General features: G+C 44.5%; 1 protein-coding gene across 23 annotated transcripts in view; it reads left to right on the top strand.

Moving 5' to 3' along the window:
* Rbms3 (RNA binding motif, single stranded interacting protein 3) overlaps window positions 1-24,945 on the top strand; it is a 786,929-nt gene that overhangs the window by 421,147 nt on the left and 340,837 nt on the right. The gene's annotated exons all lie outside the window — the stretch shown is intronic.

The raw sequence follows: 24,945 nt of genomic DNA, 5'->3' as shown, positions 1-24,945 counted from the left end.
CACTGCCCTCTTCTGGCCTCCTCAGGGATTGCACACACACACACACACACACACACACACACACACACACACACACACACTTAAGACACATGCATAAATAATAAAATCTTTTATACAATGAAGCAGTTAACTGTTGAATATTATTATTATTAATGGAAACGGTGTTTAGTTAAATCAAGAGACTAGGCATATTCATGCATATATAAAAATTGCATGTCTATGTTTTTGTAAATGGCTGCTAGAAACTTCTGTTCTGAACTGACATTTTTATATACATCTTGGTCATACTGTCATTCATGCACATATATTGGATTTCTTTAAAATCACTCTCTTAGGCTGCTGGAATGATGGCTTAGGGGTTGAGAGCATTGGCTGCTGTTGCAGGGGTGGGGAGAAAGGAGGGAGGATGTCAGGATGCACAGATAAGGCAAGGAGGGAGAAAAGATTGTAGAGACAGAGGGAGGCGGGGCGGAGGCTAGAACACACAGCAGACTGCCTTAGTTGCTCAAGCTGCTGCTTCTATTCCTCCACATCCCGTGTCTCCCTACCCTCCTCTTTTATGTCCTTTTTCTTCTTTTTTTGTGGTGCTGAGGATGACTCAGGGCCTCAAACTGTGGTCTCGTCGTGAGTTCCGTGCTGTGTCATACCCCGTCCACAGTTGTCTTCTTGTGTAGTCACACACCGTAAACCTAATTTGAACTGAAGAACTGCATTCCAATCACACAACTTCACTGATGACTGGAAGACATACCTCAGGCAGCCTCTACAACCTTAATGTATTACTTTAACTTGTATAATTAAGGGAGAAATTAGTTGTGTAATGTAATTATTGTAATCAGTGTTTATGGACATAAATAATGAATCTGCCAGAGCAAATTTCATGTTCTCCTATGCCTGCCTGGCCTCAGGGCCCCAGGGGCTGCTGCTGGGTTAGCTGCAAATTCTTACGCTCACAAGGGTAATAATACCCCAGTACTTCTAACTGGTGGTCTTAACAAATTTCCAGCAAGGAGACCCCACGTTCACTTTGTCCTGGGCCTCATAACTTTCCCATTGTCTTAATGACTGTAATTAAAGCCCTCCAGCCTCCTGTGGTTGAAATATAGTTAATATTTGTTTATGTACCTTTTAATGAAATGCCAGAGTATTAAGACATGCCTAGTCCTGAGCCAATGACCTGATCTAAGTACAGATTGTAAAGGTATCCAGCCTTTGACATTGCAAATGCATTTATCTCAACAGAGGAAGAGTGTAACCACAAGAAGATATTGTCATGTTTTAAGTCAATTTACATTTGTGTTGGACCCCACACGTAGGGCATGAGTTGGACATACCTGCAGGGTATCAGCAAGAATATGTCAGCTGATCCACTGTCTACGTAAAATAATACCACCTCAATAGCATGGGAATAAATACCCCACATTGTGAAGGGCTGGGAACTTGGCTCATCATTTAAGAACACTGGCTGTTCTTTCAGAGGGTCTGACTTCCCAATGCCATGTCAGGTGCCTCTCAGCCTCCTGTACCACCAGCTTCAGGGGTCCAAATGTATCTTTTGGCTCTGTGGGCAACTGACCTTGCATATCTTATGTTCATACAGAACACTCATATGAATGAAAATAACTTTTTAACAATGTGAAGATGGACAACAGGTTTGGATATATCTAACAATTCAGTCTCACAGCAGCACTGTGGTTCAGAGGGAGAGGGTATATCTGATGGCCTGAGTTTGATTCCCTGGGATCCATATGGTGGATAGAGAGACAGCACCATTTACTTGTCTGATTTCCACAAGTGCGTGTGCATGCGCGCGCGCGTGGGCACACACACACACACACACACACACACCTATACTAAATGTCTTTAAAAGCTCAACACCACTACTTGTTACATAGTTGGAAATGAAACCCTAAGCCCATATTAGGTACACTCTTGGTACAATAATTACAATGACAAAAGGATAAAGGATGGGTGGTGGTGGTGTATGCCTTTAATTCCAGCACTCAGGAGGCACAGGCAGGCTGATCTCTGAGTTTGAGGCCAACCTGATCTACAGAGGGAGTTCCAGGACAGCCAAGGCTACATGGAAAAAACTTGTCTCAAAAAAGTGAGAAAGAAAGAAAGAAAGAAAGAAAGAAAGAAAGAAAGAAAGAAAGAAAGAAATGGTATGATGGTGTGATGGTGTGATGGTGTGATGGTGTGTGTGTGTGTGTGTGTGTGTGTGTGTGTGTATGTGTGTGTGTGTGTGTGTAAGTCAGAGGACAACTATATTGGGTCAGTTCTCTCTGTCTACATCATGGTTCCAAGGATTGAATTATTGAATTCAGATCACCAGGCTTTTGTGGCAAGCATTTTTTACTCTCTTGCACCATCCCTCTAATCTGTTCCTTCATTTTTAGTCTTACCACCTTGCCCATTAGCACACATTCAATATGCTTCAAGGACGGGATGAGACCTCAGGAAATGATGACATTGTAAAGTTCAGCTGAATGCTATACAACCCAAACGGGCATAATGTATGTGAGACTGATGGACATCTGTTTCAGAGGGACCTCATTTTCAGAGCATTTAGGAGCCTCTGCTCGGTGTCTATTCCAATAGGCTTTGGAAGAATGTTACTGGGAATGCATGGAGCTAGTTACCACCCAGAGTGAGTGTCTACTTGACAGCCTTGTCAACTTCAGAGCGCGAAGCGAGGCTCCTTGGATGAGCTGTGTGCAGTAGTACCATCAATGTCAATTGCTCAGTCCAACCTCTACTCAGTTGCCTCACCAACTTCTCCTTCTCCCTTTCTCTCGCTGTCCAGATTTCCCTACCATGTTTTGATAATTGCTCCTAATTGGCGGCTACTATCGCGGCCATATTCCATGACTCAAACAGAAATCAAAGGCAATTAGAGATCTTACCAAGGGGGAGAGTGATGAGCGAGTGCTACTGTCGTCTGGATATTAAACCGCTTGGCTTCAGGCCTGATGCCCATTACTGTAAGTCTTAATGGCCTCCCTGAGCTCAGCTTTCTGAATTTTAAAATGAGGACAGTAATAAAATCCAAATCTGTGTGTGTGTGTGTGTGTGTGTGTGTGTGTGTGTGTGGTGTGTGTTTAATGAGAATATCTGTTTGAAAGATGTGGATGGTGGTTGGCTCTCAAAAGCACAAAAAGGGCTATTTAGCACAAACTATACCAAAACATTCCATGGAACTTTTAGAATCTCTGTATCATGTAGAAGGGTGAGGCATTAGCTATGTTTCTCATGGCTATGATGAAGTGCTTGACAGATCCAACCTGAGGAAGAGGTTTATTCTTGCTCTGAGTCTGAGAGTGTAGTCCAACACCACCACCACGGGAGCAGGAGCATGAGGCAGCCGGTCACACCACAGTCACAAAGCAGCGAGAGCTGAATGCTGGTGCTGACGTCACCTCTCCTTGTAACACACAGGGTAGTGCCACTCATAGTTGTGATGGGTTCTTCCACTTCATCTAACACAATCTAGAAACTCTGTCATGAACACGCCCAGATGTGTGCTCTGTAAGCAATTCTACATCCCATTAAGGGACACTGAGGATGACCTGTCACAGGTGAGCTGTTGATTTCTATTGGTTCCTGCCATCCAGGTCTACGGTGAGCAGAAGTGAGAATGTTAAAGACGTTACTTACATACTGGTGCTTATCACAGAACACATACAATGTGTACATTCAGACACCCGATCCCACACTATTGTTGATTCCAAGAAGCGCTTGCTGACAGGAGCCTGATGCGGCTGTTCCCTGAGAGGTTCTATCAGCCCCTGACCAATACAGATACTCACGGCCAGCCATCAGGATGAGCCTGGGGACCCCAGTGGAAGAGCTAGGGAAAGGACAGAAGGAGCTGAAGGGGATTGCAACCCCATAAGAAGAACAATATCAGCTAACTGGACCACTCAGATCTCCCAAGAACTAAGCCACCAACCGAAGTGTATACATGGAGGGAGTCATGGCTCCAGCTGCATATGTAGCAGGCGATGGCATTGTCAGGCATCAATGGGAGGGGCGGGATGCTTGATGCCCCAGTGTAGGGAGATGCTGGAAGGGTGAGGCAGGAGTGGGTAGAGGAGTACCCTCACAGAGGCAAAGGGGAGGGGGATGATGGAATGGGAGGGTTGTGGAGGAATAACCAGGAAGGGGGAGATCATTTGAAATGTAAATGAATAAAGTGACTGATAAAAAATAAAAAAAAAGAGTATGTGTGAAGAAACAGACAAAAAGTACTTGTGTGGTATGAGATATACAATGAAGTGCATTTAAACGAGCATTTGGGAACTTTAGAAGAATTTGCTACACCAACTTTCCTAAAGTCAATGCCATGTTGGGTAAACAGAGTACGGCTCCTATGACAGTGTCCATCTCTGTACAGGGGAGCTGTGTTGGGGTGGGGCTGCCGTCAGCCTTCATTTAGAACTGTTGTTTCATTATAGCAAGAGACATACCACTCATTGATTCCAGAACCCTCCTTCACTGGTAGGAAAACACTGAGGCTCAGAGTGATGGTTCGGTGCTTAGTGCTGCATTGGAAATCAAGGTAAAGGCAGCTTTTACTCGAGAACTGGGGCACGGCAGTGGACTGTGGCTGTGAAATGCATGTAGGTATTTTGTGCTTTATTATTTCCTGCAGACTTCTGATATTCCAGATTCCCCTTCATGAGTGACCGAGATACACCCAATGGGAGAGAGCAACAGCACTCACCAAAAATGAGCACAACTTGTGCTTTTTCCTTCCCAACAATCCACACAAAAGCCAAGTCTCCCTCGCCTCTCTGCTATTGGCGTGCATTAATATTTAAATCTATAAAACATCGAGGGAAAAATCACTTTGAAAGTGAGGAATCAAAGTATTCTAGTTTTCTTTCTGTTGTTGTGATAAAATGGTTTGGCCAGAAGCAACTTGGGGAAGAAAGGGTTTATTTCAGCTTATACTTCCAGGTCATGGCCCACCTTTGAGGGGAATCAGGACAGAAAGAGCACTGCTTACCGTCTCTTACATGTTCTTGCTTAGTTAACTTTCTTATATACCTCAGGAGAACCTGTGTAGGGGATGGTGCCACCCACAGTGGGCATGAGGCCTTCCTACTTCAATTAACAATCACTGGCATGCTCACGGGTCAGTCTTGTCTGGATAATTCACCAAGTGAAATTCACTTTTCACGAAGCTGTGCCAAGTTGGCAGAGGACACAAAAGTTTCTGCTTTGTGGATTTTTAAAAGTTTAGTGTTTGAGAGATGACAGTTTGTGATTAAGAATGTCAAATACGGCATTTGTACAATTGAAGTCTTGGGTTCAAGGTTGCATGTATACGAGAGACTCAGTGCTACAAGGAAATGAGAGATGCTAACAGGGGGATTTAGACCTCCTTGGTCTCCCTCAGTCTTCCTTCAAAACATTGTCCTTAGGTCCAACCAGCTTCATCCTGTGGAAATAATGTAATTCAGCAGGTGTGATAACCGCATCACTACCAAACAAGAGAAAGGCCCCACTGTCACTTCAAAGTGGCTCCTGGTTCTCTGTGGCAGCCAGCACCCCCTTTTCTTCTGGTCTTGAATATGCACATGGTCTTGTGCCTTGCAACTTGAGAATTGCACAACTTTGCATGTCACCAAATACAGTGTGATTCCCTAGGGTGTTCTGAAAATGAGTATTCGCTTTGCATGTTTCTGGGAAAGCAGATACACCAGGCTATGTAGTTAACTGGTCGACTTTAAGAGTTAAAAGAAGAACTACAGAGGAAATATTGTGTTGCACGTAAAGTATGTTGGGTTAAAGCCAAAAATGTAGGTTCCTTCTCCCAAATGGAAACACAGGGGAAGCCTGCAAGGAGGAATTCTAGAAAAAGAATGCTTTGAAAATTACTGCCTGGTCCCTGAGGGTCAGCAGGCATTTAGAGCCCTCCGAGTTCTTATTGCAATCTAAGGAAGAGTTCACCTCATGAGTGGATAGATGGATGGAAGAGGTTGGTTACATCAAGGCCACTGACTGCTTAGGATTCTGAAAAATGAGACAAGGGGTTTAGGAAGAAAGTAAGACAGAAAGATGATATTGCCTGACAGGTAAGAAGTACAGGTTGACATTGAACAGATTCATGTTTCCATAACAGTTAAGGGGCCTGGGGACGTGCTGCATATGCATGGAGACCTGACTTAAGGTCCTGGTAGCTAACATCCACATAAAATACAGGCACATGTTTACAATCCCAGTGCTGGGGAATTGGAGACAGGATCTCCAACTAAGCTACCCTGGCCAAACTGGAAAGTTCCAGGCTTCAGTTACTGAGTTGGACTTGAAAGAAAGAAAGAAAGAAAAAGAAAGAGAGAGAGAGAGAGAGAGAGAGAGAGAGAGAGAGAGAGAGAGAAAGAAAGGAAGGAAGGAAGAAAGAAAAGCACATGAGGAATGACAACTATGAATGTCCTCTAGTATGCACATACATGTACACACACACACACACACACACACACACATACACACACACACACTGTACCAAAACAAACCAGAAAAGAACTCAGACACGACACTATGACAAAGGGCTGTCTGTCACGCATGCCCACTCATTATTATCACTTGTAACAGAGCCATGATATGATCAATACAAAGTCAGTTTGAGGATTAAATCCTGAGCTTGTGGGCACAAGACTGTGGACACAAAGAAAGACACAGTCCATTTATATATAAAGTGCAAAAACAGTTGAAAACTAAGCTACAGTTATGAAAGCCAGAGTCTGTGATACCTGTAAGGGCAGAGACAGTAACTGGGGAGAATCTGGAGAAGGCTTTGGGGTTATGAGCACTGCTGTTTTATCAGGGAGCGGTAGTATGATGGTAAGAAGTGGGGAGGGAGAAGGAAGAGGGAGGGTGGGAAGGAGGGAGGGTGAGGATGAGGAGGGTAGAGAAAAGGCAGGTGTGTGCATACTATGCCATGCATGTAGAGCTCAGAAGACAGCCTCAGGTGGGACCTTGCCATCCACTTTCATTAAAGCATTCTTTCCACTGATTCTCCACCATGTGTGCCAGGCCAGATGCCCCACATGTCTGTCCTTCCTTCACTCTGAAGGAATACAGAGATTTAAGATGCTCACACTATGCGTCAGCATTTTAGGTAGGTTGGGGGATTTGAACTCAGGTTGCCACTCATTTTCAGCAAGGTAATTTTTGTCATTAATCTGTTGCCTGAGCTGAGGGCTTATGTTTCTAGGATCCATGATGTTACCAAAAGTACTCTTTTCCAGAGACTTCCATTAGGAAGGTCAGATGAATTCAATGGCTTTAGCAAGTCTTGCCACCCCCAGCTCCCAGCAGGCAACTGGTATTGCTTTTCCTTTGGCTCTCCTTAATCTGTCTTAGAACAAAGAAGAAGGAAGGAAAAGAAGGAGGAGAGAAAGAGGAGGAAGAAGAGGAGGAAGAGGAGGAAAGGAAGGAAAGAAGGAAGGAAGAGGAAGAAGGACAAAGGAAGAAGAAGGAAAAAGAAGGGAGGAGGAGGAAGATGAAGATGATGATGAAGACAAGGAGGAGGAGGAAGAGGAGGAGGAGAAGGAAGAAGTAGAAGAGGAGGAGGAGGAGGAGGGGGAGGAGGAGGAACAATAGCAACAACAACAGTTAACACATAGCAGCATCTGCTGGAAGGAGTGCAATTATTTACAAACCCATAGAAATTAGGTATGGACTTGATCGTCCAGAGAAAACGTTTAAGAGAAGCTTCTGTTAAAGTGTGCTGGTGTGAGAAGGAGAAATGCTCACATGTAAACCATTTCCTTCTAGTGGATATGTGTAAACAATTTCATTCTAGTTAAAGGTGGTAGAGAAGCATGGTCTGCAAACACTGACCCAGGCAAGAAGAGTGATCTAGAGCTGGTGAGAGGACTCAGTGTGTAAGGATGCTTGCCAATATGCCTGCTGACCTGAGTTCTCTTCCTGAGACCCACAGGGCAGAAAGAGAGAACTCACCACACTTACACACACACACACACACACACACACACACACACACACACACACACACACACACACACAGTAAATAAGTAAATGTAAAAAGTAGGACTCCATAAATTTGCTGTAAGGATTTAGGATATAATCTACTTTCTGGAGGATTCTAAATTGTCATTTGTCTTTTGATTTGCCTCATTTAATTTCAATATGATTATGCCATGATTAAAACAACAATCTATCAGCACCAAGAACCAGAGAATGGGCAGGAGTCCTAAAAAGAAGTCGTCATTTTTCTTTCTTCTTCTCTTTCTCCACCAAGGTCCTTATGTGTGTCACAGACAGGCCATTCTTTAAAACACTCTATTGAAAGCATATGACTCGAGCTGGGGAAGCCAGGGAAACGTCACCTGGAGGAAAAATAACCTAAATGTCTTTTATCACCTTATTGAGAAATGGAATGCTCTCTTGCTGCTAGATGTCAATAGAGTAATGGTCTGAGACGGATGATCGTGGGCTGCGAGAGAAGCCTGCGCTTTACAAGGTGTTCTTGAAACCAACAGATGTTTTTATATGATACGTCTGGTAAAATAATTTTGTGGACTATATCTTGTTATGAAAAAAATCACAGTCAAGTGAGATGGATAATATATAGGGTTGTTTTATTTTGACCCAATACCTCAGAATTTATGTCAGTGTCTGGCTCACTATGAGCTCACATTTTAAAAGGTATTGGAAATGCAGCCCAAGCTCTTGACATATATGTATATATGACATAAATGCACACAAGCTCCAAATTCTTATCAGATAAGACTAATAACAGAGAATATTAGTCATGGTTCTCTGGAGGATAGAAAGAGCAGACACACACACACACACACACACACACACACACACACACACACACACACACATGTCCATAATGGGACTTAGTAGAATATCAGGTTGTGGTCTGAGTCATCATACAATGACTGTCCTGGCTGAAAGACCAAGCACCCTGTAGACATACAGTCCACAAGACTGGATGTCTCAACAGTCCCTATCTCATGCTGGAGTCCCAGGAAAGTACTAAAGAGCTGACAGCTTTCAGTCTATGCTGAAATCCTCCCAAAATGGCTTCTGACACCAGGAAAGTGAAGCATCAGCTGCAGGGTGGATGAATTTGCCAACGAGAGTGCAGGCAAGCAGGCCAAAGCAAAGCTTCCTTCTTCTACGGTGGTGGCTCTCAACCCTCCTAATGCTGTCACCCTTTAATACAGTTCCTCACATTGTGGTGAAGCCTCAACCATACAACTATTTCATAAATATAATTTTGCTTCTGTCATGGATCATAATGTAAATATCTGATACCAAGTGGGATATCTGATTTGTGATCCCCAAACAGGTCTCAACCCATATGTTGAGAACCACTGTTCTGTGTCCTTTTATGTGGGCTGTCATCAAAGGGCATGGCCCAGACTTAGGGTGGGTCTTCCCACCTCAAATGGTCCTAAGAAGGAAAATCCCACACAGGTGTACCCAGCTTCTTGGGTTCTGGTTAATTCCAGATGCAGTCAAGTTGGCAACCAACATTAACCAACACAGAAGTCAGTTCACTGCCAGTTGGTGGTGCTGTTTGGGGAGGCAGAGGCTGTGTCTCCTTACTGGAAGGTCCATTCATAGAGAAGTCAAAGCTTTTGAAATTAAATCAAAGCTGAACTTTATAAAACAATCAACTTGGGACAGTCAACTGCTAAGATGTGTGGCCTTCAAGAGTTAGAGCTGAAGATCTTTGCCAGTCTTCATGTTCCATAGCGAGAGTCCTGAAAACACACCTGTTGCTACCCAGGGACCAGGCACTGCATACACCTATCAGCCTCTCACTCCAGATTCCTCAGTTCTCCCTCACTTTATCCTCCGAACTCATTCTCCCAGGTGCTGGAGAATGTGAGAGGGGAGAGCCATGCAAGAATGGACTCACCCATACCCATAATTATATGTCTTGCCATAAGGAAAAACAACAAGCAAGCAAACAAACAAACAAACAAAAGCCAAGATCTCCAACCAAGGTGATACACGATTGCCATGCTAGCAGTTTTGAAGCAGAGGCAGGAGGATTCCTGCAAGCTCCAAGCCACCATAGACTACATATGGAGACCCTGCACCCCAAACAAGAGGTGTGATGGAAAGATGGTTCAGTTGCTAACAAGCTTGTCTTGCTCACAGGAGGACCTGATTTTAGATCCTCTGACCCCACATTCAAAACTGTACCTGATGATATTATCTCGTATCCCATCAGGAGAGCCCGAGGCACGTAGATCTCTGGGGCTTACTGGTCAACCAGCTTCACTTAGCAAGTAAGCCCCAGTGTAGTGAGAGGTCATGCATGAGCAGCAGTCCCGGAGGTTGATCTCTGATCTACACACATGCAGACACATGGCACACATAACCAAGACACACTGACACACAGACAAGCAGAAACAAAAACAAGTTAGAAAGGAAAAAATGAAAGTCACATGTACGGGATTGAGAATAAGTGGGAGCAGTCCTTTGATCCCCAGAATATTGAAAGTATTTTATTCGAAGGAAAGAAATCTGTCTCTCGATGCTATTAAGTTTTCCCTTGGACTTTTGCCTTGGAATATTTATTACAGATTATTTAAAAAGCCTCAGGATTTAAGGCAAACCGTGCCATTCTGTAGCATAGTTGTTTGGCTGTTGTTTACTTCCCTATAGCATTTGTGTAACAGACCCTGGGGGACCAGTGTAAATAAGATCTGATCTGGAGAAAGCAGGATGATGGGAGATGTCTCTTCTTTGTGGGCCCTCCCTGGACTGTCCATCCATCTGCATCGACAGCATGCTGTGGTCTGTGGCCAGTGAATCCTGCTTGGCCTACAGTAGAAAGCCTTCCTACAACAGGAGATGTGCAGTCCTGGGGGTCAGAGGGTCACCAAATTCATGTGTTTGCTAGAGTAAGAAGATCCCTACCCATCCCAGTCACAGAGGACTCCTTCCAGGGAACTAACCTGGAAGAATTCTAGAATATTACTCAGATACCAACTTAGCTTAAGTGAGAAGGAGCCCCATTGGTTCTGGCATCTGAACACGGTGCCCCAGTGTGTTCCCACTGTGTCACAGAAGCAGAGAGGAAAGGGCCTTACTAGATGTGTGTCACTGGGGCCAGCCTTTGAAGTTTCAAAGCCACAGGCCATTCCTAGTATATGCTCTCTGCTTCCTGCTTGCTGCTCTCTCCATTTGTGTTTTAAGATGTGAACTCTTTGCTGTTCTGGCTGTAAGCGGGCCTGCTGCCGTATTTCCCTGACACAAGGGTGCTGAACTCTCACCCTTTGAAACTGTAAGCTCAAATGAACCCCGTCCTTGTACAAGTCACCTTGGTTACGGCGCTTTACCACAGCTATAGAAAAGTAATGAGCACACCAATTTAGGTGGCAGTCCCCAGCGGAGAGCCCTGTAACCCCAGTGTCCTATGTGTTAGCCACCTACCCAAGCCTGTGCACAGTCACAGCAACACTTCTGAGAGAAAGCAGGAGCAGGTGACTGCTGACCTGACAAAAGACGGTGCAGAACAGGCCTGTCCGTGGGATGACAGCTGGTTAGTTTGGGAAAAGTTACCTAAACTCCCTGAGTTTCAGGGTCATTAAAAAAAGTGTAGGCCTGAAATATTTGGCCTGTTTCCTTTCAAGATTTCATATGGAATTCAAAGGAGAAAGATTTTGGGCAATAACAAAAACCACAGGAAACTAACCTAAAAACCAGGAATTTCTGCTTGTGATTAAACACCCAGGGCATGATAAATCCCAGCATTCGGCAGGCAGAGACAGGAAGTTCAGAACAAAAGTTCAAGGTCATCCTTGACTATATCCTTAGCCTGTGAATTTGGGTAGAATAGAACCAAGATTTTTTAAATAAAAACTTAAACTACATTTTCATTTATCTTTTTGTCTGCCTATGTATCTATGTATCTACCTATGTATGTATCTATGTATGTATGTATCTATGTATGTATCTATGTATGTATGTATCTATGTATGTATCTATCTATGTACCTATGTATGTATCTATCTATGTATCTGTCTATGTATTTATGTATATGTATATAATCTATCTATCTAGTCTATGGCCTGTGCCCATGCATGTGTGTGTGTGTTGAATGATGGTATGGTGGAGTCAGTTCCCTCTCTCTACCATGTGGATCCTGGGAATTGAACCGTCTTCATCCTTGGGCCCCAAGTTGCTCAACCCATTGGCCCTGTTTTCTTTCAGTATTATCATTCTTTAAAAGTAATTATAACTTTATTTAGTATGTATGGGTGTTTTTCCTTTCCATATGTCTGTATGCCACATGAGCACAGTACCTCTGAAGTCCAGAAGAGGGAACTGGATACCCTGGGACTGCTGTGCCAAGTGTTTGTGAGCTGTTGTATAGGTGCTGGAAGTTGGAAATTGAACCCAAGTCCTCTGCAAGAGCTGTCAAGTGTTCTTAACCACTAAGCCCATTTCTCTAGGCCCAAGTTTTTATTTTTGTGCATATAGAAGAATACTGAGTAGGGCTGAGGAAACAGCTCTGCCAGTGATGTATTTGCCTTACAAACACAAGGACCCCCAACTCAATCCCCACAATCCCCACCAAAAAAATGCTGATTATGATGGTACAGGCCGCAGGCAATCCCAGTGCATGAAAGGCAGACCCAGGAGCATCCCTGGCTGACCACATAGCCTAGTCTATTTGGCAAGCACCATGCCAATGACAGATCTTGTCTCAAACAAAAGGTCGATGGCCAATGAGGAATGACAGTTGAAGGTGCATCTTTATCCATACTAACACAGGCAAAGCAAAGGTTAATTAGACCAAGTCCTTCCTCACAGCTCTTCATGTGGGATGCTGAACAATTTCATGATGGAGAGCTGCCATGCCTGTGTGGCCTTCCTCACACCTGTTGGGCAAGAACCTGAGTGTCGCTCAGAGTCCATTCTACTGATGTTCAAGGGATTCCCTCCATTCCTGGTCAGCCACTTTATGAAGCATGCTAAATTTCACAAACCAATGAAATGGGGACGAAAAACACAGGTTAGAACAGATCCAGGCATCCACACCCCTGATGATAAGAACATTCTACTCTAACAGCATCCAGTGGTTCCGAACAGCAGGTCCAGAGATTCCAGTAATAGACAGATCCCTGTCCGTGTTCTTCAGTGGTCTCCCAGCTATTCTAAGGAGGACAAATTCCCTGGGGCCTCCGCAGCTCATCTGGAAAAATCTATATTAGAAGATTATAAATTGGATATTACGGATAAAATACACCTCCCTAGCCCGAGTCAATGCACAAAAACATTCTCTGCACATGAATATTTTATGAGTGGTGTATAGGCTGTTAATGTTGATAAAGTTATTATATTTTATTACCGAATTGGTTCAATACAAGAGATCATAGTGTGTTCAGATGCCTTAGTTTTTAAAATAGATTTCATCTATAAGAAACCCATCCCAGCATCATCATTTTGAACTGTTTTTCCCTCCTCCTGTTACCAGTGTGAATTTGAACTTCCTTTCCCCTTATTGTGCTTTGGGTAAGGTCCCACATGTGGACTGTATCCTCAGCTACTTACTATCTGGTTTTCTTTCTTCTTGTACACTTCTTTTTGGTCCAAATTTGAAGTAAACGCTAATGCAGAAAATATATCACAGCTTAAAATACAGTTGTTCTGGCAAGATGGTTGTCTCCGGGTCCCGTGTAAGCAGCAGTGACCTCCACCACAGGGCTGGATAATTAAAACCAACGGATTAACATCCTAATACCTGGTGTTAATTCCCCATTAAATTTACAACAGGTCACAGGAAATCGGGTTTTCAGTGTCTGAAACAGAAGGAAGCAGGAGCCAGGGCCTGAGTGAAAGCCAAGATAACACTCTTGCCAGGAGAGGATGGATGTGTCAGCTTTGACTGTTAGTGTGTTTTGTTGTTTTGTTTTGCTTTTCTGTTGCTTTTCTTTCTTCTTAACTTGTCCTGCATAATGGGTTTTTTTTGTTTGTTTGTTTGTTTTTGTTTTTTCAAGCATGTCATTGCTGATAGTAAGAAATGGGTTCTCTAGTCCCTTTAAAGAGACAAATTTGCTGTCATTTATCTAATTAGTGTGTATGTTTGGGGGCAATGGTATATGGGTGGAGGTCAGAGGACACCTGGCAGGAGTTGATTCTTTCCTTCTAACTTGAAAGTTATGACATCTTGTTCCACTGTTTGGCTCAAGGTTTGAACTCCAGTCATTTGACTTGGCAGCAAGCTGCTTACCCAGTGAGCAGTCTCACGGTCCCTCCACAGACAGCCCCTTTCTTTCCCAGAGTATGGCAAGAGACTTCACGGGGCTTCTCTCCTGTGTTTTGTCAGCTCGCAGGCCTCTGTTCAGCTAGAACGACTTAGAGAACTGGACACCATCCCCGCTCATCCCTGTGGTTTCTGGTTCTTATTGTTCTCTTTTCAGGCAGTGAGCAAGCTGGAATCAAAAACAGAGAACCGGCTTAGCCTCTGTGTCTCCTCGGGTCCCTTCAGTGCCTACTTGGACGATCTGGGTCCATGTGGGATAACTGACATGAAAATCTGTCAGAATGCATAGCCCATGAGAGGGGAAGGTAGACATTTAAAGGAGATTCTCAATGGAGCCAAGCACCGCGTTGACCATATGAATTGTTATCAGCATTATAATTGGAAACATAAGTTACAAACACCTGAATGCAGTTCCCAAAATCTATACTGGTAGACATGTGTACACACACACACACACACACACACACACACACACACACACACACACACAAACACATCATCATCATCACCATCATCATCACTATAGTCACTATCATCATCACCATCAACAACAACAACCACCACAACAACATAATAATAATAATGATAATAATAATAATAATAACTAATAAAATTAATGCTTTTTTGAAAAGGAAAACAACATACAAGTCTTTGTTATCCCAGGTTCTTGGTGATTTTGAGCCCAAACAGGTTTTCTTTTTGGAAAATTTTTATTAAACTATTTTATTTATTTACATTCCAAATGTTTTCCCCTTCCCAGCTCCCCTTCCCAGAGTTCTTTATCAACTACCCCCTACTCTTTGTCTCTGAGAGCATTTCCTCCTATCCACCCACCCACTCCCTCACCCCCTCACCCCAGAGACCCCTGTGGGAGAGTTAGGGGAAGGACCTGAGGGGATGGCAAGCCCATAGGAAGAACAACAGTGTCAACTAACCCAGGCCTCTCAGATCTCCCCGAGACGTTGGCTTGTCTATGGCCCCTCTCACATAGGTAGCAGACGATTGCCCCGCTGAGCAAGTTTTTAAACACTGAAGACCAAATGAGCTTTGTTTAGGTAACAGAAAAGGTCTACCTTGATAAAAGCCAGCCAGGATTCATTTCAGACCAACTTACCAATAAATATATTGAGTGCGGTTGTGAGCAGCAAAGACAAACTGGAAGACTTTCTTGTTTCGGGCCTGTGTCCAAAACCATCACTCTCCTCTTCTTGCAGAACCTGCTTGTCACTTCAAACTGAGTAGCAGAAACTCTCACTTTATTTCTGCTTCTGAACCTGGTATCTCCCGGTGATCAGAAGCCTTAGGTGGTGTTGAGAGGTTAGTTAAGCTGGTATCAAGGGCATAGGTGAAGAATTTAGGACTCCGGGGATCTTTCCTGTCTCTGTTGATGGCGTCATGCCCTTTACTGTAAGCATAATCAACAAAGCTGGTTTCCCATAACATTGAGTGCATAGGATGTTTAGCATTCGGGAAGTAGAGCTGAAGGTGGCAAAGCTCCCCACGGTCATGGGAAGCCTGAGGAGTTTGTACGTCATTCTGGGGACTCTCCCATCCAGGAGTCCTGCCTTTGAGGCTGGAAAGGATTTCGGGCTAACCCAGTTATGAGGCAGAACTGGGCATTTTGTGGAATGCAAATTATTAGAGTTTTCAGCAAAAGAGTTCAGAGACAAAGTCGCTCAGAAGAAAGCAAGGCAGGGGTGGAGAAACTCCCTGACCATCCCAGGGGCAGACAGACCATCTGACCATCCCAGGGGCAGAGAGTCGACCTGACCGTCCCAGGGGTGGAAGAGATGCTTCACAGGTAAAGGTACCTGACACCAAATGATGACCTGGTCATCCCTTGTGGTAGAAAAAGACAACTCCTCAAAGTTGTTTTCTGATTCCCCCCTCCCAATGCCAAACTACCTGTAGGCAATAAGTAAATGTAATGTAATTGTTTTCTTTTAAATTAGAACTTAGACATAACCAAATGTGTTTACAGGCTCCTCAAGGGGAAACCCGTAAGTAAGAAGGGCCTGTCTGATCCCAGGATAGTTCCTGCATGTGTATGTGTGTTTGCATGTGTGTACACACATGCTCCCTGGTAGGATTGCCACAGTTAAATTAAAATCTAATTCACACTGTGTGATATCACTAGTGTGATATCATATCTTTACCATAAAGAAAGTCAAGTTTTGTTTGAGGCTCTCCAACTACATCAGGAGAAATCTATGGGTGCATATGAGATCACATCCCTTCAGGCCCTGAGCCTGGGTCATTTCTACTTTGTATTAAATATGTGTACATATGAAAGGAACATTTATTCTATGTAGCAGCCTTTATAGCAAATATAGTTGATTTGCCAGAATTGTGCTTGTTAGCTGAGAGTCTTCAGGACTGTGACATCAACCTCCTCTCTCCTCATGGCTGTTACCGCCACCATGTTTTTCTATTCTACCTCAAGAGTTCATCAAAGCAAGAACATTCCATTAATTCTGCTTTTTTATGGTTTTCCAACTGCACCGTGATAGAGAGATGTATGATAGCTCCTCTTGGCCCTGTTCTCATTTTTGGTCCCCAGACATACACAAGTTGGGGGCCATTATTACTTCTCTCACTGCTACTCCATTTTATCACTAGGGTTTGAGTCAGATAAGCCATTATAAATGATAAATATTGACTGACATGATCATTCACTCCCAGAAGAAATAATGAGGCTGAAATTCCTCAGTAAGATCTTTATTCATTTCCATCAGTATGTAGGGAGAATTTCCTCCATCAACTTCGGAATGTCAGGACCTTTCTTTAGGAAGACATGTTGATACACTGCACAGGTCAAAGACCAGAGAAGCATTAGGTCAAGTTGACCCCTAACAACGCAGTCACACGTGTCCCGTATCAATGGTGCCTGCCAACTCCTCTCTAATGAGATTTTCTGCTGTGAATAACCTAGTTTAAGCATGCTTCTCTCCTCTTTGTGGCTCGGTGTTTGTCTGTGTGAAAACCCATTTTGTTCTGTTTGTGAAGCACCTTTCACTCGTTAATGATCTGTACAAATTAAACAGAAAAGGGGTGGAGAGGCAGGGCTAACTTTCTCAGAATGCCTTTGCTCTGAGTGAATGCCAGGCCAGAAGCATTCAGCCAAGGCCTCCTCCTGCTCTCCAGAAGACTTGCCAGAGACAAAGGAGCAGGGAGACTGCCACATGCATGCGCACGCAAGCACGCCACCCAGAAATGCAAGCTGGTGGGAGGGAGCTTCTATTCACAGGCCTCCTAAGCAAACCGAGAGCAATAAGAGAGAAGGTTCTTTTCATCCGTGCAGGTTGGTGCCTGCCTGGCGCACTGCTCTGCAGAGTTCTGAGCCAGCCTAGGCTGAGGTGAGGTTTTCCCCATCGTGATTCTCCTTGAGTAAAAGACAATTCCACATTGGCCAAGTTGTGCACGCATGCAGGCCGAGATGTACCCAGGAGCTAGCATGCTAACCAGCTGAGAGGAAAGAGCTCCTAATCCTTCAGAATATGTTTTCTGCATTGCTTCTCGTTCACTATCGAACTGGATGGTAGGAAGCTCTAAACAAAATGGGAAAGGACTTAGGGTTTGCCACTGAACACATGTACAGTTACGCCGTAGTGACTGGTTGTGTGCATGTACATATGTGTATGTGCATGTGCATGTACTTTGTGTGTGTGTGTGATGTGTGTGTGGTATGTATGTGTGTATATCTGTGTGTGTGGTGCATGTGTGTGGTGTTGTATGTGTGCGGTGTATATGTGTATGTGTGTGTATTTGTACATGTGTATGTTTGTATATGTGTATGTTTGTGTATGTGTGTGTGTGTTTGTGTATGTGTATGTGTGTGTGTGTTATTGTGTGTGCTTGTGTGTGTGTGGTGTGTATATGTGTATGTATGTGTGTGTGGTGCATGTATGTGGTGTTGTATGTGTGTGGTGTATATGTGTATGTGTGTGTATTTGTACATGTGTATGTTTGTATGTGTGTGTTTGTGTATGTGTGTGTGTGTTATTGTGTGTGCTTATGTGTGTGTGGTGTGTATATGTGTATGTATGTGTGTGTGGTGCATGTATGTGGTGTTGTATGTGTGCGGTGTATATGCGTATGTGTGTGTATTTGTACATGTGTATGTTTGTATGTGTGTGTTTGTGTGTGTGTGTTATTGTGTGTGCTTGTGTGTGTGCATTTATGTGTAGGCCAGAGAATTACTGAGGCTCCAGTCTTTCAGGCTCCATTTACCTTGCTTCTTTGAGGCCGAGACTCTCACTGGTCTAAATTCGCTACATTGGGGAGCCTCAGGGACCACAGTGCCCAGCTTTTTATACATGAATTTTGGAGACTGGACTCAAATCCTCATGCTTGTGTGGCAAGGAATTTACTGGACTGAGCCGCCTCCCTGGGCCTAATGTTTGAGTTCAGCATTCCACTCTAAAACAGAAGTACTAAATATTGGACTCTGGGACATCTTAGGATTTGAGACTCCTATCCCTCCCTTGTTTGTATGTGGGGAGGATTTTTATGTTAATTATAAGGAGGATTTCATGGTGACCAAATGTTATAAATAACATTTTCCACCCCAGAGCCGGGGGAAATGACTAAAGAGACATTTGTGACATTTAAATAAAAAAACCTGATTTCTCCGAAATGAGTTCACTCCCTAGGACTGGGTGACATATACTGAACAGAGAGGGGACACCTCCGTGCTCTGTCCCTGCACAGCACTGACTTTAGGAGGTTTTTCCCTGCTCAGCCCAGGGATGAGGCCCGCAGACCTCCCCCTGCTCATCCACTGACACCTATGTGGCTCCTAGTGGAACTGTTGTCTTTCCCTTCAAGCAAGAACCAGCCTAGCCAGGATTTCATCTTTATTCTGACAAGGTTCACAACTTGCCGAAGCAATTTCATAAAGGACTGCAGACTAATCTTGGTCTACGTTTGCATAGATCACAGCTGAGAATGTTCCAGAGAGGTGGGTTCTAGGTCTTCAGCCCCCTCTGCTTCCTTCCATTCGTGTCCCCTAAATTAGCAGTGCCTGTTGGCTCACAGCGACTTTGGATCCCGCACACCTAAACTCACAAACAAACATTAGGGTCAGTGAGATGACTCCATGGGTAAAGTTGCCTGAATCCAAGCCAGAGGACCTGAGTTCACTGCCTGGTAGTCGTGTAGTGGCAGGACACTCTCTCAGGTTGTCCTCTGATTTCCACATGAGTGTCATGCCGTATGTGTGCCATGCATATGCTGGCTTGAGTGTGTGCGTCCCCGCACAGCCTGCACCCTGCCCCCCCAACCCTTTTAAATGTGGGGAAAAATGAAGTTTATATATGGATTTCTGAAATCTATAGCATTTCATGGTGAAATAGTAAAGAAAAAACAAACTTCTGCTTGAAAATTGCAATACAATATGGGAAATTTACATTCAGTCCATCTTCTATTTAACCTATGGCTGGCTCACTTTCTTACGAGAATGTGGTACCAGTAGAATCATTGGACAGGAAAGCAATATCTTGTCAGAAGGAATTTTCTTTAGCCCTTTAGGTAATAGCGTTAGTATATATGGACATATTGTACTGTAGTTCTTTCAGTATAAACTATATAATTTATCAGTTTTTTAAGATTCTCTTTCATGTATGTGTGCCCGCTGGCTTTTATGTGCACTGTGTGGGTTTAGTGCAATAGGAACCAGAAGAGGGCGTTGAGTTCCTAGAGATGCAGGTCATTTGAGCCTTCTGATGTGTGTGCTGGTAACCAAAGCAAGTCCTCCCCAATAGACAGCAGTGAGCCCTCTCTCCAGCCCCTGCCACACATTTTTAAATTAAAAACTCCCAAGTGGCCTTAGTCTCATGAAACCAAGAAGGGTGTTCCAAAGTAGTTCCGCATAATAGAGCTCTGCTGTTGTGCGTCTCAGAATCCAGAGCCAAAGTGGGTTCTAAAGGCCCCCAATCTAGCTATTTCTATTCAATAGTACTAACCATTAAAAGGCCTCCATTGGCCTCTAACTACCAATTTCTTGGGGAAACTTCTAGTCTTGACCAATGACAGGAACCTAGTTCTGCGTTATAAACTGTCTTGAGCCGAAAACCTGGGCCCAGAGAAGTGGGAGGAAGACTCCTGACTTTGACTCTAGTCCCAGGAGGTGTGAGTAATGAGGAACTTTCACAGGTCCTCGAGCTCCAGGCGTATTGTCATTGTACAAAAGCTCTAGCCTATCGTTCCTGCTGATTCCCTATATGGACCAGCACTGAACACTCAGTTCCTGACGTACACTTTTTCTCCTGATTATTAACAGTTCCCACGATGCAAACAATCCCACAGTATAGTCTTACCTTGTTTTAAGAGAGCCCTTGGCCCAGCGGAGAAATCTCAGCCCCATGCGGTGCTTCGTGCCCATGATGCCAGGATTCAGAAGGCCGAAGTGGGAGGGTTGTAAGTTTGAACCCAGCCTGGGCTTTGCAGTGAGTTCTAGGCCAGGCTGAGATGTATATATATGGAGATGATTCATTGGGGACGATGTGTACTGACCTTGTAGATCTGAGTTCAAGTCCCAGCACCCTAGTCAAGAAGTTCATAATCATCTGTAACTGCAGCTCTAGAGATAGCCAACTTCTATAGCCATGGGTACCTGCACTCATACACTACTCACACCTTACACACGTGGGAGCCCACACATAGGAGAGCCCACACACACGGGATATATATTTTTTTTTCTGAAAAGGAAAAAGTAGAAAGGAGAAGAAATTTCACAGAAATACCTTTAATACCTACTGTTCTTATTGTTGCCCCCAACCAAAGTAAATGTTATGTTCCCAGAATAACTAAGGATCTAATAAGCATCTACTGGCTATACAGGGTGTTCTAGCAGAGTGCCAGGCATTGTGGGACCTGAACGAAGCAGAGCTGTGCTGTTTGCTCTGTCTTGAGGTGGCTTTTTACTCTCAGCATGTGGCTAGCTTGGCTTTCATTTTGCTATTAGAATTACTCCCAAGACGCAGACCGTTTCTTATGCAGATGCCCGTGTTAATGTGAACACATTTCCATTTCGGAGACAGAGCAGGGGACCAAATTTACTTTATTCTATTGTAGCATGAGGGATTCATACATAAGTGGGAAGCCGCTTATTCCTGTATGCAGAGAGTCAGCTCGCTTATACACCCTGGGACTGCCTACCTGGGGATTTTCTTGTTCTTTTGGAAAGGAGAGCTGAAAAGTCTCTCACGGAGCGGAGGTCTTTGCATCCCTTCCTTGGGATACCTCTGAGCAATCCCTACCTCTCAGAGGTCCTCCATTGCTGACAGGGACAATGTCCTTATGTTGGCTTTGTTTCCGACTCATTCAGATAATCCCATGTAAGAAGTCCTCGTCTTGGCATCTGTTTCTGGGTGAAGATTCGTGTAAACTAATATCCTTACCCAATGCCTTTTGGCTGTGGTGGTTTGAATGAAACATGTTGCCTACCGAGTGAGGCATTTGAACACTGGTCCCCAGTTGGCCGCACTGTGTGGGAAGATTTAAGAGGTGCAGCCTTCCTAGAAGTGCGTCACAGGGGACTGACACCGAGTTTAAAAAGCCACTGCCCCTTGCAGTCTCTGATCTTTGCTTCCTTCCCATTGCGGTTCAAGATGTGAGCTCTGAACATCCCCTTCCTGCCTCCATGCCTCCAGTCCTCCATCGCAGGGAACCATGAGCCCAACTAAACTTCTCTTCCTTAAGTTGCCTTCGGTCTTGGTGGTTCATCCCAGCCGCAGAAAAGCCAATGCACCATTACTCATTGGTATTAGAAAAGCAGACTCTTCCAGACGTGCAAGCCTCCCCGCTTCACGGTGCTCAGAAGTCAATTCAGCCATCTGCCTCCCGCCTCAAGCTCCTCTTTCTGGAAAATGCTAGTTAACAGCCGGTCCCCTGACACTCAGGGTTGACTTATTACCACTGTGCCCTCACCAGGATTTTGATTGCTAACTCTATACATTTCAGGGAGTGTTTGTTTGTTTGTTTGTTTTGTTGTTTGGGGCAAGGTGTCCATATATTACTCTGACCTCAAACTCCTGGCAAGCCTCCACCCTCTGCCTCCCATGTGTTGAGATTACAGGTGAGCGCCACCACCCTCAGGATCCTCTCAGTTTCTTTGACCACTGCCAGGTAAATCTCACCAACCACCTGCTGATCCCATAAAACCATCCTTCAAGAGCTTCAGACCCTCGTCCCCTTAGATGATGTCACCCTGAGTCACTCTTCAAGGATTTTTTTACAGGCCTCTGGCTTCCAGGGATGAAATTTCCTCCTCAGACTGTGCTCTCCAATACTAAATTCCTTATACAGACCTTGGTGACCTTGAACTTCTGATCCTCCTGCCTTCTCCTGCGAAGTACTAGGATTAAAGGCCTTAACCACCATTCACAGTTTATAAGGTACCCTGGACAGAACCTAGGGTTTTGTGAATGTGATGCGAGCATTTTATCCAATGAGCTATGTGGGGAGAGGGGCAAAGAATAATCTGTTCTATGCAGATGCGCTACCCATGTCCTTGGAGACAAGGCCTTTCATTGGCCTGGAGCTTACTAACTCGGTTCGAACGGCTGGCCAGCAAGCTCCGTCGACCCTCCTGTCCATGCCTCCCCAGCAGTGGGCTTGCAAGGACACACCATTGCATCTGGCATTTTCATGGGCTCTGGGCATTGACCTCAGGTCTTCCTGCTCACAAGGCAAGCATTTCACCCACTGAGCCATTTCCAGCCCTAACAGCAGTGCTCTTACAATCCACTGTGCGCTTGGGCCCAGGACAACTCTCCTGTCATCTTAACCAATCACTGTGTTCATTGCTTAGAAGATCTGTCTGTCATCTGCTGGGTCAGCCATGTTCCTGGCATCAGAGATTCATCTGCTTCCTGCAGCTACAAGTGTGAGCTGTAGGAGCCTTTGAAATATGGCTGCTTTTTATTATCTTATATAGCTTACTATAAAGGGCTCTTTATAACAGCTAATTTGGGCCTTTTGGTTTGTTTTTTAGTTTTTGTTTTGTTTCGTTTCAGGCAGGGTTTCTGTGTAGCCCCGGCTGTTCTGGAACTCCCTCTGTAGACCAGGCTGCCATTGAACTCACAGAGATCCACCTGCCTCTGCCTCCTGAGTACTGGCATTAAAGGCATGCATCACCACAGCCTGGACGAATTTTTTCCTTAAGTTTTATGTCTCAACTTTCCCGTCTGTGTGCCAATCAGGAGACAGAAAAGGATGGGAGGAAGACAGGCAGGCAGTGCTGATAGCTGGAAAGTGCATTTCACTGTGGCTTAGTCCCTATTGGTCCAACAAGGACAGCTAGCTGCAAGGGATGCTAGGAAATGAATATGCAGAAGAGATGATTGTTGTCCTCCAGATAATGAGGGATGTTTAGTTACCGCTTCTCTTTTGTTTGCTCATCTGGAAGAAAGGTAGGCTATGCCCAGTATAGAAAAAAATGACATTTCATTCATAGAAGGTATGAAATGGTTACCCGTAGGTTAGGCAGAACCTGGGTCCTGCCCACGCTGGAGCATTTTTAATAGGAAAAGCATTACCATCTTCCCCTGCTTTTTATATTATGAGAGTAAGTTTTATTTATTGCTACTGGCTCAGGAAATGACCCAATGTGGCCTCGTAAGACAGAATTAATTTGCAGCGACTCCAGCTGAAAAGTTGGCTGCCTTTTAACTTAATAACTTGAGAGTTGTCAGTCTCCTTTGAAGTTAATGATAGTTGTAAAGTGCAAATAAAATTTTTTCCTAAAGGGAATCAAACACTGTAAGGCTAGTGAGTGAGTACCTTTGCGAGAGCTGTTCATGTGTGTGTTAGGAGAGGGCGGAGAGTGGGATGCGATTGAATTCCATTGTGATTTTCTTCCCTCTCGTTTTGGCTTTTGGGTTAGAAACTAGCCTATAACCCCTCCCCCACTAAAAAAATGAAATTTGAAACACTTAATACGGTTTCAGAAGCAGGTTACATATTAGAAGCAAAGCTCTTTTGTCTGAAGGGCTGTGTTAGAAATACTTAGGATATAAGCACCACCTCTGGGGTCCCTGTATTTGCACAGCAAGACGTCGCACAGCAAATGGAAACTCCCGGTCTTCCTGACAAGGAATGTGATGTTCCAAATAGACATATGAAGCTCTGTCTTAAGAGTGGTTTTATTGTCTTTAATGGGCGATCTGACTGACTGGAAAGAAAGAAGAAGAAAAAGAAAGCAACCAAAGGACTGCGTAAGTACAGAAGGAGCTGCCTCTCACTCTTTTCCGGTGTTATGCAAAGTAGCAAACTGGGTAATTTCCGGGCAGCAGGTCCTGTTTCTACCTCATTCCCAGAGAGGCTAACTAGGCTGTTGTGTAGGAGCAAACCTGTGCGTTGCCTACAAAGACGAGTCTCTCCCAGTTTGCTTCGGCAGGAAGCAGCACCCCCTCCCCCTCCCCCTCCTTCGTCTGTGGGTTTCTGGCTTATTTCTCCGTAATGCACTAATCAGAAGAGATGGCAGATTGATATCCCCAGGGACACAGCGTCTCCTCTTGGCGCCTGTGTAGACGAAGCAAGAGGAAGCCCTGCTTTTGGCTGGCTGGGTTTCCTCTCCAGGGGCAGGAAAGACTCCCCGAAAGCCCCAGGGATGTACTCCACCCACCTACGGACACCCTCCATCCTGGAGTATCTCATTCCCTTTCATCTGA

The sequence above is a fragment of the Rattus norvegicus genome, chromosome 8 (assembly GCF_036323735.1).
Source record: "Rattus norvegicus strain BN/NHsdMcwi chromosome 8, GRCr8, whole genome shotgun sequence".
Classification (NCBI taxonomy): Eukaryota; Metazoa; Chordata; class Mammalia; order Rodentia; family Muridae; genus Rattus; species Rattus norvegicus.
The sequence above is the reverse complement of the archived record's forward strand: the minus strand, read 5'-3'. Positions and strand labels throughout refer to the sequence as shown.